This window comes from Pyrus communis, chromosome 8 (assembly GCF_041283825.1).
Source record: "Pyrus communis isolate YQ-2024b chromosome 8, ASM4128382v1, whole genome shotgun sequence".
In the NCBI taxonomy this organism is placed as follows: Eukaryota; Viridiplantae; Streptophyta; class Magnoliopsida; order Rosales; family Rosaceae; genus Pyrus; species Pyrus communis.
Window position 1 is genome coordinate 14,517,698 of NC_142572.1, and position 14,559 is coordinate 14,532,256.

Below are 14,559 nucleotides of genomic sequence, written 5' to 3' on the forward strand. Positions count from 1 at the left end.
ATCGACACATCTCATTTAACTTTTTATACACCGATGAACACATATTTTATTACTTATTTTACCCTGAAAATTACATTTTATGATGACTTGTTGGATATAAACAAGAGGAATTATATAACTTTGAGTTTTTATAGTCATACTAATGAATAGGATCAAAGTCATATTAATTTCTTAGTTTTAATATAATCATGTGCTATGTTAAATGCCTATGACCATGATTGAAGTGTGGACTATGGATTTACGATTTAGAAAATACATGTGACTTAAATTTGTTTTACTTCAATCTCTTTGCAGGATACTCATTGGAATAAAATTGGAGGATGTCCATTTGGAAAATACAATTACCGTTTCGAATCAAGTAGAGAATTTAAGAGGGCAATATGAAGGTCATGGTTGTGGTTTTAAACCTTCGTCAGTTACGGAGAATGAAAGAAGGAAGTTAAGGGGAAAGACAAAAGAAACCAAAAGGAACAGCTGGAGTTCAATTGGCATTAATTTGGAGATAGTTGGGGCTGCTCATTATGGAAGAAATGAATGAAAGTGGGAAGAAGAAAAGGAAGAATAAGACAAGCAGAAGAAGGAAGCAAAAGTGGGCAAGACAAAGAAGGAAAAAACAGCTGGTTAATATAGTTAATTGGTTGGTCATTATTCATGGAAAAAAGAGAAAAAGAAGAGGAATTAAAGGGAGGAAACTGATCATCATTCAAGAAAAAAAGAAAAGAAAAGAGAAAAGCATCAGCGGAACATGTAATATCCCACATCGTCCAGGAGAGTGGATCATGTAAGTCTTATATGTATATTCTCATCTCTACCTAGCACAAGGCCTTTTGGGAGCTCACTAGCTTTGGAATTCATAGAAACTTCGAAGTTAAGCGAGATTGGGCTAGAGCAATCTCAGGATGGGTGACCCACTGGGAAGTTGCTCGTGAGTTCCCAAAAACAAAATCGTGAGGGCGTGGTCGGGGCCCAAAGCGGACAATATCATGTTACGGTGGAGTCGAGCCCAGGATATGGTGGGGGCCCGGGCCAGGATGTGACAGAACAAGAAGAAGAAGGCAACAGCAGAGCAAGGGCATTTTTTAGGCTTTTCTAAACTTTTTTTTTTTTTTTAATTTTATGAATTCAATAATATTTACGATTATGTTCCAGAACTAATTTCTTTTCACTAGGGCTACGATGTAGCCTAACTATGAATTCTTAATTTCTTAGTTTAATTATTTATGAATTTTCATTCACTTTGAGTATCATTTTGTTGTGCTTATGAGCTTGATTTTAATATTGGTGATTGGCCACCACTTTGGTTTGAGTTGAGTGTATTTGATGAGAGTTAACACAGATGCCATGTTGTTAATTCGATATTAGCATCTTGCAAATGGTACCATGAATTCCTTGTTGTAGATGCCATACACTAGGTTTCATGCGGTCTCTTAAGTAGTTCCTAAATCGTTAATGAACTCTTGTGTGTTTAGTAATCTAGATGCCATGGATTGTTAGCACATATGAGTATACATAGTAATCTAGATGTCATGGATACTATATGAATTAGAGGAACTAGACCATCAATTTGGATGATTACTCATTAATAATTAACTGTAGGAATTGAGTTGGATTGGTTGTGATGAATTGGATGCTCTAGTGTCTTTCACAACTAATTTATAATTTTCTTTGCACGTTGTTCATCATTTTACATTACTTGTTAATTTCATTTTACTTTTTATTAATTTAGAATCTCTACTCCTAAATTTTTCTCAATCATTAATCGTACAATTTCAATTCAAGTGCAATACAAATTAAGTTAGATAGAATTATTTCAATCTTAGTTGGAACGATCTTGTGCTTGCCTACTACACTACTTAACGATTCGTACACTTGCGAGCATTAAAATTTGGACTTAATTGGGTTGATTTCGGTTAATCTAATTTTGGCAACGTATACTCTTTGTTAATTTTTATCATTTTATTATCTTCAATGTGTTTAATTCAACTGTAAAAAATTGAGAGCATTGTATACAAAATAAAAAGAAGTGTGAGTGATAGCACCACACTTTCAAAACTATATACCCGCAGCGATAGTGTTAGTCGCTGTGGGACTTTTTATTTTTGGAAGGTGGATTAAACATTGTCGGGAAATTTTGTTCTTCTTTTTACATGTATTTCTTTGGGGTCTAGTATAGAAATTAAATGATGTTTCTTAAGAAATAAGTATGCAAATGTGAAAAGAAATAAAAAAGAAGAAATAGTTTGGATTGTGGGGATGAGCTATTTTTCACATGAGATGTTTCAGTGACTTTTGTTTTGTTCCTGAAAACTTAAAAGTTGGAACATGCAACGTGTTTTATGGGGTTCGGCAACTTTTACCCAATCAATAACTTCCCTGTGTTCCCACCTACTTTTCCTCCTCTAACCGAAATCTGAACTTCTAATAGCATTGGATTTTTTTTTTTTTTAATTGAAGAAAAACTTCAAAGTTTAAGTTTAGTAACGCTTTAAGTAACTCGCCTATAAAGTACATTCGTAAAAATAAAACCCAATAAAATTAACGGAGACCACACATGTGGTGGAGCATGTGATTTAATTTGAATCATGATCGAGAAAGCAAGATACATAATTTTTTCATAGTGATATAATTGTATCATCAGAAGTTTACCTATTGGAGTTAAATCATAACCTGCTTGACTAGTGTGTTATTATTGTCTGATCTTGGACCAGAAAAGCTTTATTTGCTGGGATAGGGACAATACTATCAACTACTATTCTTGATTGAAAATGACTTTACCACTTGTCGCGAATTCCCTTCAATTATTAACCATCCAGACAGAGATCTATTGCAGCTCTACATAAGAATTGTTGTTGGACTTGGAAAGAAAGCATAACTGTGTAATTAACAATAGAATGATATACATAGGGTGATGTTATTTACACATTTTTTAATTTCCGACCGTTCAAATCGAATGAAATGAATAAAAATTAACAATGGTGTGTTGGAGGTAAGAGGGATGTGTGAATTTAACACTACCCTATATATATTAGCATATGCCTTCACACTTTACGTGTGTAAACAATTTTATTTTGTATTTTTTATTTTTGATTAAGGAGTGTGATAAGTTTTTAAAATTCTAAAAAAGAAAATTTCAGTTATGAAAATGGGATAATAATGGGGAAATAGATCCTCTCCGGATCCTTATGTGGGGATCCTAGGGATTCCCACATCTCAGTTATTCATCGTATATCGTGCGATCAGTTTTCGTCAGGTACTATTTGTGTTTAATTTTAAATAATAAAAGTCAAATGATTTCTGACCGTACAATACATAATGAACGACTAAGATGTGCAAATCCATAGGATCTCCACATAATGGATTCGGAGAAGATCCATTTCCTAATAATGGGGCTGTTTCTTTTAAAGTGGGCATTATTTATTTTTTAATATATCGCATAATTACTGTCTTGTACTCATATTGTAAATATTGTGTATTCAAAGTAAGGATAAAATAGAAAAAAAAATAGGGATATGATTGTCATTTTGAGAAAGAATGAGGTTGACAAAACCTCTTTCTTTAATAATAGTATAGATGGTGGGAAAATACCTTTCTCGAGCTTTTGGCTAAGATCAAGAATAGATAGTAGGAAACGGAATTTGGGACTTTCATCTTCCTCAAGGATTTACTTGTATCACATTATAACTAAATAATGCTATGCCATGTGAAAAGAAAGAAAATAAAGAAAAAAAACTTACTCATAATACTAGAGAAGTTTTATTTGAATCTATAAAATTTCATTCTAAACATAACTTACTCTCTACACTTATATTATTTTTTTATTCAACCTTCATCTCTTTAAATACAAATTTATTACTTAAAGCACTCTTACAATAATATGTAAATTTATCTTTACATTCATTTAAAAAATAAAAACTAAACTCAAAGCATACATTCTCTTCTTTTACGTTCTAATTTATTTGGTAGTTGCTGACTGAATAGTTTTGCAAGCATTACAAGAGAAAGATGCACGTTGCATCCGCGGAATTAAGCATGCACAATCCATGGAAAATCCCATGGCTGCGACCTTAATTTCAACATAATTCCACCAATCAAGGGCCCTTTTTCCTTTACAACTCCTCATCTTTTTCACATTAAAAGCTAGGGTCTAAATGTATTTTTCTTTTTCTTCTTCTTTTGTTTCGCTCAGAGACTTGGGCTAACAAAGTCTTTTTATGCAGGTATACACTCCTAAACCTTAAAAAAAAAAAAAACTTGAAATCAATAAATTTTTTTTTTGTGTGCATAAATCGATTCATACCTTATTTGGAGGATTCAAAAACTTTAAAATCATCATATATTGGTCGAAAAAGGTTGTTTTTCTCTATAAGATCGTCTTAGAGTTTTAGCCAGAATAGAACATTGGTTAAAGATTGTGTGTGGTAAGGGTTTGTTTATTGGATTTTGTATTTATTGATAAATTTTAATTTTATTATTAGTTTATCTTGTACTGATGATAATTATGTAATAAGATAAAAAAGACAATTCACATTTAAAGTTCAAGTTAAGTGTAAAAGTAATATTATATAAGTTCAAATAAAATTATTCATGATATTATATTAAAGTTATTCATGATATTATATTAAAGTTCTTTTATTCACACCTCATAATTTGTTAAAACACCCCGCTATCAAAATTTCCCCTACAAGTTAAACAAGTTCAAATATGATTATTGTTTTTCGAAAGGATGATCTTAGTTTATTTTTCATTTCGAAAGGATGATCTTAGTTTATTTTTCATACACCTTTTTGTTAATTTATGTCATTTTATCATTTTTAATTCATTCTAAAAATTGAGAGCATTTTGTGAAAAGTAAAAAAGGGTGAGTGATAGCACCACCCTTTCAAAACTATCTACCCGCTGTGATAGGGTGAGTCGTTGTGGGATTTTTTGTTTTTGGGAGGTGGATTAAACAAAAGGAAGACAAAAGTTGGTATTGTCGGGAAATTTTATTCTTCTTTTTACTCGTATTGCTTTTGGGTTTAGTATAGAAGTTAAATGATGTTTCTTAAGAAATAAGTCTGCAAATCAGAAAAGAAATAAAAAGGAAGAAATAGTTTGGATGAGCTAGTTTTGCTTTGCCACTAGAGTACTAGTTCAAAGTGTTCAAAATTGACAGAGTCTACACAAGTGGTGAAGCATGTGATTTAATTCGAATAATGATCGAGAAAGCAATCACAGTGATATAATTGTATCATCAGAAGTTTACCTATTGGAATTAAATCATGACCCGCTTGACTAGAAAAGCTATATTTGCTGGGACAGGGACAATACTGTACAACTACTCTCCTTGATTGGAAATGGCTTTACCACATCTCTCGGATTCCCTTCAATAATTGACCATCCACACTGACATCTATAGCAGCACTATATGTGAATTCTTGTTGGACTTTGAAAGAAAGCAAAACATTGTAATTAACAATAGAATGATATATATATATATATATAGATATATATGTTGGTGCTATTCATCCATTTTTTTTTAATTTTAATAATGAATAATGATATATACTAGCAGATGTCTACAAATTCTGTGCGTAAATAATTTTATTTTATTTTTAGTTTTATTTTTTAATTAAGGAGTGTGATTAGTTATTAAAATATTTATCATTTACGAAAGGGAGGATTACAGGTTTTACAAATTGTTGTGGTGCTTGTGTAAGATAGGTGGGCGGAGTGCTTAGAGAAAAACTTATAAGGAATTCTCAGAGAAGTGAGGTAACAGAAATGATTAGGGGAGAAAAACTGGACAAAGAAAATATATATATATATATATATATATATATTTTCTGTAATTATTTTAGTTAAAAAGGGACATTGTAATATTTTCATGTCATGTTTTGATTAGAATTATAGAAAATTATAACAATTAGTTAAAATTCTATACATGATCCAAATTTAGATTATTTTGCCAAATTTCCCTTGAGAGTTCAAATATAGACCCTAAGCTTGTAGAATCTCTTAATACCCTAAAAGAAAAGGAAAAAAAATGATGAAATTAGGAGCCGAGTGAAGCAAAGGCACAACTTTCATCCTAATACGTAACCAGTCGATTGAGTGACCTCGAATGAAATTCGAACATTAAAGTTAGAATAAGAAAATACTTTGTATAACAAGGATTATCACCATAGTTTAGAGGTGTGACTTTTACACAAGAGGTAGGCGACCACTATCTGGGCACAGTCATCGTATGCTAATCTCCAGTTTAACTTTGAAACCTTCAAAACGACGTGTCGTCTTATATCAGTCACGACTCACACTTGAAACGACAACCGATGAGTCAGTATCCTTCAGTCAGCAGCACATAGCTTAGAAAGCGAGGGGAAAATGCCAGCGGCGTTGTTTAGGTGGCTACTGCAGCTGCACATGGACGTGCCAACAGCCGGCCGGTTCTACGCCGAAGGGTTGGACTTCACCGTCAATGTCTGCACTCTTCGATAGACGGATCTACAGTCCAGCCTATTCAAGCTTTCCCTTATGCAAAACCCCAAGTGAACTCTCTCTTTCCATTCTCTGAGACTCTGTGCTCGGTGCACACCAGGTGCTTGATGATTTGTATAAACCATTTTTTTACACATCCTTTCCCACAAATTGTACTGTTTGCTCGTGTTTTTCGTAAAAACAGTATAATGGAAAGAGACCCAAGTGAAGTTTGTGTCGATTGAAAGAGTAAAACTTAGAATTTCTTGGGTTTTTTTCGATGTTATGATTCTTGCTATTTTTTGGTAATATGGTGTTATTTGAGCAGTAATTGGATTTAAGCATTATGTTTTGAATGAAATTGGCATCTGCTAATGACTAATTTTGACAGGGATCATGCAGTGCAGAATGGAAACTCTTCACTTTTGTCCTTCACAGTGCCAGACATTAATCAAACAGTCACCAAGTTGATGGCATAAGGAGCTGAAACTTAATGGCCCTATCAAATATGAAGTCCATGGTAAGGTGATGACTAAATTTCTAAACAAAACCATTGCGATCATTTGTTCGTATATCATTGCTACACTGGGTGCAGAGATTTTAGTAAGAGTTTCGTGTTACAGGTTGCTGCCATTCGATGTATTTGATGGGCATATGTTAGGCCTTTACGAACCTGCATAGGATTTTCGGAAGCAAACCCCTTGAAAAAGTGCGACCAGCTGAGGATCAAAATATGGTGATTCGAGCTTTCGTAAGATAATCATGAAATTTTTACCCCATTACACAAATGACTGTAGGAGCTTCTATTCCTAATTCTCCGTCATTCTCTTTTGGTAGCATAGTTTGGACCCAAAAAAATTCACCAATTACATAGATCGAACTCAAAATAACAATGTCACTTACACATGACATTGTGTTATTGGTTTGGAACGACAATGTGGCATCTGAAGGGGCGCATGTAAGTCCTTACACAACGAGTTTGACCAATTAAGATGTCTAATGTAAGATGCTATCAATTGATTTATGTCTAAATAAGAGGAAATTGTAGTAATAGTCCATCAACTTTAACTCAATTGAAGTAATGGTTTCTCAACTAAAAATCTAAAACCATTGATCCCTTAACTCCTCAAAACGTGTGGCTATGGTCATTTTCTTCAACTCCGTTAGAACTTCCATCAAAATGAGTCATGTGCCATGAGGCTGAATCTGGGGCAATTATGGAAAACCAAATGAGAAAAATTGTAGCAATGATTTCTCAACTTAACCCAACTAGAGAAATGGTCCCTCATCTTTAACTTAATTAGAGCAATGGTTCTTCATCTTTAAATCAATTGTAGCAATGGTCATTCCAACATAACTCATTTTGACGGAGTTAACGAAAAGGACCATAGCTGCACGTTTTGAAGAATTAAGGGACCAATGATAATGGATCTTCTGATAAGGACTACAACTCCAATCTGAAATTCACCGTCTCGATCCTTCAGTTTGAAGTTGTTGCTCTGTATGTTGTTTCTCTCTGTGCAGCTCTTTTCTTTGTTTCATGTTATTATAGACTTAGATATTTATGTGCATGCATCTTATATCGACATGGGTCTGAGCACAAATATCAGAAAACAGAGGTATAAATCTTTGTCTTCAACTTTTTTTTTTTTTATACAAATTGATGTGCATATCGAGCTACAAAACAACCAATTTCTGATATATTTGTGCGTATAGTTTGTGAAATGGGCATGAAAATTTATTTTGGTGAGCTTGAATTCTGCATATAAATTGTTAGTTTAGGTTAATTTGTTTTCTAGAGCTGAAACTTTTCTTGCTGCGATATATCTGTTTCTATTGACCTTTCAAGTTAGCAAAAATGATAAATGACAGTATTCATTTGATTACCTTACCTCTAAAGAGTAAAGACTTATCTGCTTGATGGAGATACTGGGTGGTGACGTCTGTGCTGTCCTTGAAAGGGAATATCAAAATATGGCTGCTGAGTTTATGATGAAAGATGTCCAGTTGATTTGGGCAGAGGTTTTTAGCCTTTCACTTTATTAGATTGATGATAGGTATAAGTTACAACTTAATGTTGATGCTGCCATCTATGTCTGGTAAAATTTTTTTGCTGAGTTTATGTTGTAACTTGCATTTCCCTTGAATTAAATTGCTACGTGCGTGTCTATGTCATTAGCCATTGTTTTGATTCTAGTTATAGCAGATAACAAAACTTTTGATTTTCCTCTGTAAAGACTATTTGGTCTTGTTGTGGCAGGTCAAGCTTGCAAAATATTGTGGTCGATATTTACTTTAATCAGTTAGGAGGGCTCTGTACACTATGCTTTGATGAGTAAGGAGTCATTCACACACAACTGAATTGACAATGGAGTTCAGTTTGTCACATATGAATTGAATGATTTACCAGATTTCATTCATATAATCGGATTCTTGTATGAAAGCTCTAAGTTGTTGAATGAAACTTGTTTTTCAAGTCTTCTGTTGAAAGTATATGTTGACTTATGCCTTATAACCATTAGAGTACTCTCTTATTTATTAAAGTCTCCTAATCGAACTCTATTATTCCGGGGTAGTGTGATTGGATCTTATTATTAAATTTGGTTATGCTAGATTAGACTGGAAATGGTCTGTGTGTATAGGATTTATGAAGTAGTACCGGTTGACTCCCCCCATCTTATTCCTTATATTTTTCAGGAAGCTAGTAAACCTTCTGATAATTTGTTCGAGCTGAAGTTCAACACGCATGTTTGTGCAACTCTTCACCCTAACATTTTTCGTTTCCCATCTGCAACAATGAAAATAGTTAAGACACTATTTTCTGAACTACAACAACTATTTCTGGAATTACAACAAGTAAACCCACACTATTTATGAAATGAACCAAAATAATCCACACTGTATATGGAAGGTAACAAAATAAATATTATTTTTGAAATTACAGCAAAATAACTAATACTATTTCTAAAAGTAAACCAAAATAATACATATTATTTTTGGAATTACACCAAAATAACCAAAACTATTTCTGAAAGTGAGCCAAAATAATTCATACTATTTCTGGAACTACAACGAAAAACTTATACTATTCATAAAACCAAACCAAAATAACTATACTATTAATGCAAGTGAGCAAAATAAACATTATTTCTGAACTATTTCTAACAATGAACCACTATTTCTTGAACTAACACAAAATAACTCACTATTTCTGAAAGTGAATCAAACTAACCTGCACTATTTCTGAAATCACAACATTATTACCCACACTATTTCTGAAAGTGAACTAAAATAACCCACACCATTTCTTGAAATACAGCATAATAACTCGTACTATTTCTGAAAGTAAAATAACTCACTATTTATGAAAAATAACAAAATAAACACTATTTCTGAAACTAATACAAAATAGCTCACACTAATTCTGGATTTGAACAAAAAATAATGCACATTATTGCTGAACCAAAATAACTCATAATATTTATGCAAGGGAGCAAAATAAACATTATTTATGAACTATTTCTAACAGTGAACCATTATTTCTTGAACTACAACAAAATAACTCACACTGTTTCTGAAAGTGAACCAAACTAACATGTACTATTTCTAAGACAACATTATAACCTACACTATTTTTGAAAGTGAACTAAAATAACTCACACTATTTCTTGAACTATAGCATAATAACCCGTACTATTTCTGAAAAATAACAAAATAAACTCTATTTCTGGAACTAATACAAAATAACTGACACTAATTCTAGATTTGAACAAAAAATAATGCACACTATTGTTGAAACTATCACAAAATTATAGACTATTTATGAAATTGAATAAAAACACACTATTTCTCATGGTTTTAAAAGACGCTAGGCGCTTATCGAGTGATGGACTGGGGCTTAGGCAGGTATAAGTAAATTTATTTAGCTTTAGTACTTTGGCAAATTTTATAGAATGAGATGAAAGTTTAAATAATTACAACTCCATAGTACTTTACAAAATAATTTTCAATAATCATATGAATTTGTTGTAAATTTTAAAAAATAAAAGTGACTGTTTTGATTAAAAACTAAATTGAATAACAAGGTGACTTGTATAAAGAATTGATTTGCTACAACAGAGCAATACGTGAATCGTGATTGTGCTATAACTCAAAAGCCATTGGATGATTGGAGATTTTTATATCCTTTTTCCTCTTCGTGAATCGTGATTACTTCCGTGAAAATGTAATGTACCACTTGCTAACAATGCCCGAACCTAACCTAGCCTAATAATAGACCGGATACGGAAAAATGAAAGGCCAAGACCCCACATGTATGGAACACATACATCGTGGTTGGTGTGTATGATGTCATGCCAGCTATTTTATTTCCTTTATTTCTTTTACCAAAAAACTTCACATTCAAGTATTACGGCTTTTACGTGAAAACTTTTATGCGTAATTTTCGTCAAAGATAAATTTAAACTAATTTATTTTGGTTAATCTATTGTGAAATTTTTCTCTTTCTACTTTCTCATTTCTTTTTTATGATCAAGCAATGTCACTCAATGATCAAAACCGTATGTCATTTTTTAAAGAGCAACTTTGCAACAAAAGAACCAAACAAGATATCGTCAAACCATTTTAGAATAATATTGTCATAATTTTAGTGTTCAAAAGAATTATTGAATAACCGTTACATATGAGCAAAAACCTTTGAATGCATTTAGCTTTTTGTAAAGATGGTTTTTAAATGATGACCTAAAGATAAACAGTTCAAATCATCGTACAACATTGCAGGATGAGAATCAAAATAATAAAATTTCAAAATTGATTTGTATAAAAAAAAATAACAAGGCGACTTGTATGGGATATTGCTACTATGTAATTTTAATTTCATGTGCTATTTTTGTTTTGTAGTTGAACTATAAGATTAATTTGATTTTATTCATGCTGCTTGATTATTAAGATGCATTCCTATTTAAAACATGAATAATAGGTAACATTCATGATAACCCACACTATTTTTGAAAGTGAACTAAAATAACCCACACTATTTCTGAATTGTGTATGATTTATCCTTCATGGTGTGAAATCATGATTTCTTTTACTATTTAGAACAAGAAAAGAAACCTTGATTTGAACAATTCGTTATGAAATCTAATTTGGTAATTAATTTAATTTAGTGTTTTGAAATCTAATTTCTGTCTTTCTTTTGAAATTTAATTTAGGGTTTGGAATTAATTTTGTTTGCAGAGTTGACTTCTTCCTCGGCCTTCCACAACCCACCTCAGGCATCGTCAGGCATATTTGGTTATGTTGAGATTGTGTGTTTTGCATAGTTGGTTATTTCGTTTGATTTTATTCTTTAACATCTGCTAGTTTATAGAAATTGTTCAATAAGTGGTACTTTATTAATTATTGACATTTAAAGAGCAGGTGTTGGTTCTTGAGACTTTCATCCTACTCGTACTCAGCACCACATGGAAATTTCTTGCAAGAAACATTGTCAGATTGGCACATTGCTTTTGAATAGGCAATTGTGCAGATTGGCAGATTAGTAGAAACAAATAGGCAGATTGGGCCTGCCTATATGTTAATTTTTCAATATAAAAGGTTGAATTTTAGCCCAAAAGCATAATATATCAAATTTTTATCCAAAAGCCCAAAACCATTTCGGGATTCCCGATTTGTCCCGAAATCCCGACACTATTTCAGGATTCCCGAAAATTGGGATTCCTGAAAATTTGGTTTGGGATCGATATTGAAATTGGGATTCCCAAAAATTTCGGTTTGAGAATCAAGACAAGGATTTTGGTATGGATCCCATACCGAACCACCCTTAATCTTTACTAATGGCATTGTCCTTGGAGTTGGAGGTTACATTGCACTAATGACAGTAGTCTTCTTCTGGCTTATGAGTGATACCGACTGATCTTCTCGGTAGGAATATAATTCTTTATTTGATTTCCATTAGTATACAAGCTGTTCACGACACAACTATTTTGGCAAGTATGTTAATTATTTGACTTATTTTTTTTCGTAATGCAGGACAAGTTTCATGCGAGATCTTTGAGGAATAGGCCTGAGCAAATGATGGCGGTGTTGTACTTACAAGTGAAGTGAGTATTGTGAGTCAAGCCCTTATTGTTGTGTCTAGAATGGTTAGAATGGCTGTCGCTTCGGCTACCACTCCCTCCTTCCACTCCATACTCCTCTGAATTCATAGCTCAAAATTATCACCTTAGATTACTTAGTTGAACTGCCAGTGTTGGTTTGTATAAGTAGCCATTAATTTATTATTAGTGAAAATGCTTTTTCATTTGGCAGACAAGAACTCTCTTTAATTTCAAAAGCGCTTTTATACAATACAAAACACTTGGTTGCCTACCAAACAACAAACTGCTTCATTGTAAAAGTTAGACCTAGCAATTTCTTACACGACCCGTTAACACGACATGTAAACGACACGAAAATAACGGGTTTCGGGTCATTATCGGGTCACACGATAATAACCCGTTAATAACGGGTCCTTAACAGGTTTACACGAGAGTGACACGCGGGTAACCTGTTTTGACACGATAAGAAAAATGCTATTTTGATGATTTTAATTTTTTAAACTACTAAAAAAAACTTACTATAAAATGCAATAGATATAATGAATATGTATATATTGTTTATTAATTATTATTCTATATAAACTTTAAATTTTAAGTTTTATTTATTTATTTTTATAGTATATTATAGGCAAAGATTGAGATTAAAAATCATAAAACACATTAAAAATAAAAATATCAAGTAATATAAAAATACCAAACACATAAAAAAATTATAATAATTAATTTCCCGCCTAATATTTCAAGAGTTTCATCCATTTCCCGCCTAATGTTTGGGAAATTTTGCAGCCTATATCCATCCATTTCCCGCCTAATATTTAACCCAAAGAAACTCTAAGTGTTAGTTAATGTATCGTTTTGATGGGATACGCATCCTATGAAACAAATTTCAATGATCCAACCGTCAAACTTGTTTATATATGCTTCGAGATTGCATACGCCAAAATTTGCAAAAAAAAAATATTCACAGATCAAGAAACGAGACAAAAAATTTTAACGGTTATAAACGAAAAATCACGATTTAACGGTTGTTTTAACTATGATTTTGATGATTTTTTATAGCTATACTCTTTGACCCTATATGAATATAATGAATAAATTCGATCTTCAATTTAAAATATTTACATTGGTGGATACCACAAAATCTTATGTCATACTTGATAAAAGTATAAATAAACTCTCAAGTGTTAGTGAATTTATCATTTTGATGGGATACGCATCTTACAAAACTAATTTCAACGATCCAACCGTCAAACTTGTTTATATATGCTTCGATATCGCATACACCAAAAATTGCAAAAAACAAACATTCAGAGATCAAGTAACGAGACAAAAAATTTTGACGGTTATAAACGAAAAATCACGATTTAACGGTTATTTTAACTCCGATTTTGATGATTTTTTACAGCTACACTCCTTGACCCTGTATGAATACAATGAATGAATTCGATCTTCAATTTAAAATATTTATACTAGTGGACACCACAAAATCTTATGTTATACTTAATGAAAGTATAAATAAACTCTTAAGTGTTAGTGAATCTATCGTTTTGATGGGATACGCATCCTACGAAACTAATTTCAACGATCTAACCGTCAAACTTGTTTATATATGCTTCGAGATCGCATACGCCAAAAATTGCAAAAAACAAACATTTAGAGATCAAGTAACGAGACAAAACTTTTCAACGGTTATAAACTAAAAATCATGATTCAACGGTTATTTTAACTCTAATTTTGATGATTTTTTACAGCTACACTCCTTGACCCTATATGAATACAATGAATGAATTCGATCTTCAATTTAAAATATTTACACAAGTGGATACCACAAAATCTTATGTTATACTTGATGAAAATATAAATAAACTCTCAAGTGTTAGTGAATCTATCGTTTTGATGGGATACGCTTCCTACGAAACTAATGTCAACGATCCAACCGTCAAACTTGTTTATATATGCTTCAAGATCACATACACCAAAAATTGAAAAAAAAAACAAACATTCA

At 32.1% G+C, this 14,559-nt stretch overlaps 1 long non-coding RNA gene and 1 pseudogene across 2 annotated transcripts; both read left to right on the top strand.

The window, feature by feature from the left end:
* Positions 1–5,939: 5,939 nt before the first annotated feature.
* LOC137716889 (uncharacterized) lies at positions 5,940–9,055 on the top strand (annotated as a pseudogene). Its single transcript, XR_015964969.1, has 3 exons — positions 5,940–6,527; positions 6,848–6,981; positions 7,080–9,055. The product of XR_015964969.1 is annotated as an uncharacterized LOC137716889 (transcript).
* A 3,110-nt stretch (positions 9,056–12,165) lies between these two features.
* LOC148695155 (uncharacterized) lies at positions 12,166–12,761 on the top strand. The gene is made up of 2 exons (XR_015964990.1): positions 12,166–12,378; positions 12,487–12,761. It is a non-coding gene; the product is annotated as an uncharacterized LOC148695155 (long non-coding RNA).
* Positions 12,762–14,559: the final 1,798 nt, after the last annotated feature.